General features: G+C 34.5%; 1 non-coding gene across 1 annotated transcript in view; it reads left to right on the top strand.

The window, feature by feature from the left end:
- The window catches only part of LOC137493150 (5S ribosomal RNA), a 119-nt gene extending 27 nt beyond the window's left edge, over window positions 1-92 (top strand). The window contains exon 1 of the ribosomal RNA XR_015488277.1: window positions 1-92. This exon is cut by the window's left edge and continues 27 nt beyond it. This is a non-coding gene — a ribosomal RNA (5S ribosomal RNA).
- The last annotated feature ends 4,908 nt before the right edge of the window (window positions 93-5,000 follow it).

Below are 5,000 nucleotides of genomic sequence, written 5' to 3'. Positions count from 1 at the left end.
CCCGATCTCATCTGAACTCGGAAGTAAAGCAGGGTCGGGCCTGGTTAGTACTTGGATGGGAGACCGCCTGGGAATACCGGGTGCTGTAAGCTTTTCGTAGTGCTTCATTTGGCAGCTGATTTAAATAGCCAACGCTTGACAGCCTCTTTCGCTTACGGCCACACCACCCTGGAAATCCTCGAACTTGGTACATTCCAGGAAGTGTTTGGCTGCAGTTGGGAGAGAAAGGCTCTCCCTACTCTTTGTTTATTTTCTTTTTGATTTGTAAAGTATTAGAGTTAATTTGTTTTTTTTGTTTTTGTGAAGTTTATTTTCCTCCCAACAGCATTAGCTGTTCGGGAGGAACTTATTTTTTTCATTTGGAACTCTTTTTTTGGAGTAAGCAATGGCGGACGGATACACGGCAACAAACACGGACATGGCAGGAGAAACTCGACTGGTGAAAGATAATGGACTGGCAGGAGGAACGCGAAAGGCTATCGACATTGGATTAGGAGGAGAAACAAGCACGGCAAACGACAACGGACTGGCAGGAGGAACAAGCAAGGCTAACGAAAATGGACTGGATAAACGACCACGAAATGGAAACAAAACTGAAAAAAGTAAGTTTGCGGAGAGAAAATACTTGAAGGAGGCTACGGTGATTATAAATGTGGAAAACGTACTTGAGGTAAAGGCAGAAGATGTTATTAAAGCGATAATGGAAAAATGTGGACAAGGGAAAATGTTGGCGCTCAGACCCAGACAAGGCAAAGAATATGAACTGACCATGGAAAAAGAAGAGGAGTGTGAAAAACTTTTAGAAGGACTAACAATTAATGGAGTGAACTGTGAAGTTAAAAGTTTGCACAACCGAGATTATGTAGTTTCCTTCTTGCACCTGCCTGTCTACCTGGAAAATAGTATAATTGTAGAAAAATTGGAAGGATGGGGTGTTGAGCCACTAACAAAAATTAAAAGAAGATGCTACCCGGGCACTGACATCGAAGATGGGACGAGGTTCCTGAAAGTAAGGTTCCTGAAGGAGGTGGCATCACTGCCCTATAGCACGAGGCTAGAAACAGCCGAAGGACCACAGCATTTCCGGGTGATGCACAGTCGGCAAGTGAAAACTTGTAGGCAGTGCATGAGCCCGGACCATCTGCTGAAAGACTGTCCTAATTTCAAGTGCTACAGATGCGGAGAATGGGGGCATTTTGCACGATCGTGCACCACTGTCAGATGCTCGGAGTGTGCAGAATTCTTAGATAAATGTGAATGTTGGATGGAAGGGAAGGAAGGAGAAAAAGAAAAACAGGTGGACAGACAGGTGCAAGAAGGAAATAAGGAGGAAGATGCAAAACTTGAAGGAGATCAGGAGGAAGAAGCAACACAGCAAAGAGAAATAGAACAACTAAAGAATAACACTGGAGAAGTTGTGGATTTTAATGAAGATGGAGAAACGAAGGAGGGAGGAAATCAAATGATGGAAATTGAGTTTTCAGACATGGAGGAAAATGGACAAGAAAAAATTGAGCAAAACAAAGACATGGATTATGAAGAAGATGCAAAGGTGGACAATATGGACAAATGTATGAAAGTGAATTTAAGAAGAAGAACACTAAAGGTAAAACCAAATTTGGACAATGTTAGAAAAAAGGCCAAAGCTAATATGTTCAATGTGTTAAGGAGTTTAGAAGGAGGGGAAGATGAGTAATGTATTTTAAATATTTATTTTTATTTTTATCTTTTCTTTTAATGGTTTTTAATTGTGTTAGTTTTAATACAAGAGGTCTTTTAAATGTTGGAAAATTTGACAAGGTAAAGGAACTATGCAAAAAACAAAACTTAATTTGTTTACAAGAGACTAATTGGAATGATGGTGTGATGGAAGATTTTAAAAGAAGATGGAGGGGGCAAATATTTTATAATAATGGTGATGGAAGGATGGGAAGAGGGGTCGCTATTTTAGTCAAAGAAGATATAAAGAATGATGTGGAAGAACTATACAATGATAAAGAGGGGAAATGCCTTGCTATTAGAATGAGAGAAAATAATATGACATTATGTAACATTCATGCTCCAGTAGCAGAAAAAGAAAAGAAGGACTTTTTTAACAGAATAAATGATCTTATGATTTTATGGGGCGAAACTATTTTAATAGGAGATTTTAACACGGTTTTTAATAGAATTGATTTAGCGGATGGCATGGTTTTTAGGAATGACACTGGGAGAAAAGAGTTGCAGAAACTAATGGCAGAGCACAAAGTAGGGGACATATGGAGAGTAAGGAATGAAGGAAAAAGAGAATATTCAAGAAGACAGTTAGTAGATGGTAACTTAAAGCAAAGTAGGATTGATTTTATTTTATGCAAGGAAAAACTGGGTGATTTTATACAGAGTGTTTATTTTAAAGAAACAACGCTAAGCGACCACAAGTTTTTATTAATGAAGATTGATTTTAATGAAACTAAAAGAGGAAAAGGGATATGGATTTTAAATACAGAAATTTTAAAAGGAGAACCTTATAGAAAGGCAATAGTGGACTTAATAAATACTGAAATACAAAATGAGATGTATCATGAAGATAAAAGAATATGGTGGGATAACACAAAATATGAAATTAAAAAGTATACGATTAAAATGAGTAAATCAATACAAAAAGCAAAAGCACATAAAGAAGTAGAGGTTAGAAAGGAATTAAATGACAGTTTAAATCAAGAAAAGGTAGATATAGAGAGAATACTGTTTCTGGAGGAGGAATTACGAAACATAGAAGAAAGAAAATGTAGAGGTGCGATGATCAGAAGCAGAGCCAAATATATTGTGGATGGAGAGAAATGTACAAAATTCTTTTTCAATTTAGAGAAAAGTAAGGGTAACGGAGAAATTATAAGAGAATTAAAAAAAGAAAATGGAGAAAAAATAAAAGAAACACAGGATATTTTAAAGGAAGTTAGAGATTTTTATGAAAGCCTTTTTAAAAAAGGTGAAATAAATGAAAAAGAAGAAAAAAAATTATTGGATCAAATTGAGGGAAAGGTAACAGAGGATGATAAAAAGATGTGTGATGAGGAAATACAAATAGAAGAAATAAAGGAATCTATTATGCAATTAAGTAATGGGAAAAGTCCAGGATTAGATGGATTAGTATCTGAGTTTTACAAAGTTTTTAAGGATGTTTTAGCACCAATTTTAAAGGAAATTTTTGATGAAGTTTTTAAAAAACAAGAAACAACGCATTTAATGAGAGTTGGTTTAGTGAAACTGATATATAAGAAAAAAGGTGAGAAAAATGATTTGAGGAATTTTAGACCCCTAACAATGCTAAACACAGATTTTAAGATTTTAGCCAAGGTATTAGCAAATAGACTTAAAAAGGTCTTACCCGATATTATCAAAACTAGTCAGGCATATGGCGTAAAAGGGAAAGATATCACAGACATAATTAGCAGTATAAGAGATGTAATACAATACATGAAAGAAAAGAGAAAAAATGGATATGTAATAAGTGTAGATTTCGAGAAAGCATTTGACAGAGTTGAACACAATTTTCTATTTGAGGTTTTAAATAAGGTTGGTTTTGGGAATAATTTTTTAAGATGGATCAAGTGTTTATATAACGGAGCTATTAGTCGTATTAAAGTTAACGGTTTTATTACAGACTGTTTTAATGTAACACGATCCATAAAACAGGGATGTCCACTCTCTGCACAGCTGTACAGTCTAGTGACTGAAGCTCTAGGATCAGCTATAATAAGAGATAAAGAAATACATGGAATTAAAATTGTAGAAACAGAAGAAGAACAGAAAATTTATCAATATGCAGACGATACTACACTGATTTTAAAAGATATGCAAAGTGTGATAAATGCAATGAAAATCATTGAAAGATATTGTAATGGATCAGGTGCTAAAGTAAACATGGAAAAAACTGTAGTCATGAGATTAGGCAATGCATGTATTCTACCGGATGTTTTTAAATTTAAAGACCAGAAAGAAATAAAGATTTTAGGGATAACCTTTGGAGAAAATGGGAAAAGAGATAAGGAGATAATGTGGGATGAAATTATCGGAGGAATGGAAAGGAGATTAGAATGGTGGAAACAAAGAAGAGTCAATCTGAAAGGTAAAGTTTTAATCGTAAATACGTTGATGTTGTCAAAAATGTGGTATGTGTTAGGAGTTACCCCTATGGATCACTGGCATGAGCAGAGAATAAAACAATGTTTATTGAGTTTTATCTGGGAAGGAAAACCACCAAGAATTGCATATAATGTATTAATTGGAGCAACCGATGATGGGGGGTTAGGTTTGTTAGACCCAGAGACAAGAAAGAAAAGCATGAGAGTCAAAGTAATAAAAAAGTATTTAAATAAAGAATTTAAAGCCGAATGGAAACATGTAATGAGGTTTTATCTTAACAAATGTGGGGGTTTTAATATGAATGATGATATTTTATGGATGAAACTGAAACAAAGCATGATAACTGGGATTCCTGAATTTTATAGAGAAGTTTTACAGGCATGGAGTGAGTTTTTAAATCACGTTGATTTTAAACCTGAAGGGAGGAACATGTTATTAAATCAACCTTTGTTTTTAAATGGTAATATTTTAACACAAAAGAAAGAAGTATATTTTAAATATTGGTTGGAAGCAGGTGTATGTCAGGTTAAGGATGTTTTATATGAGATTAAAGAAGGGTTTTTACCAAGCCAAGTAATTGTGGATGCCATGGATGGGATTGGGAAAGATATCAAAAGAGAAACTCTGGTAAAACAATTTGAAATAGTGAAAAGTGCATTACCTAAAGAATGGATAGTAAAAATTGAACAAAATAATGAAAGCAATGATAATGTAAAAGTGTTTTTAAAGGAAAAGGAGAAGGATTTTCAAGAATGTGTTCTCAAAAATTTCTACATTTGTTTCAGAAACAAAGTGCATAAAAGACCAGTTTCAGAACAATTTTGGAAAAAAATCTTTGTGGAAATAGATGAAGAGGGAATCTGGAAGAATTTAAA

The sequence above is a fragment of the Danio rerio genome, chromosome 4 (assembly GCF_052040795.2).
Source record: "Danio rerio strain M-AB ecotype USA chromosome 4, GRCz13ab, whole genome shotgun sequence".
In the NCBI taxonomy this organism is placed as follows: domain Eukaryota; kingdom Metazoa; phylum Chordata; class Actinopteri; order Cypriniformes; family Danionidae; genus Danio; species Danio rerio.
This window is presented reverse-complemented; position numbering and strand designations above follow the sequence as displayed.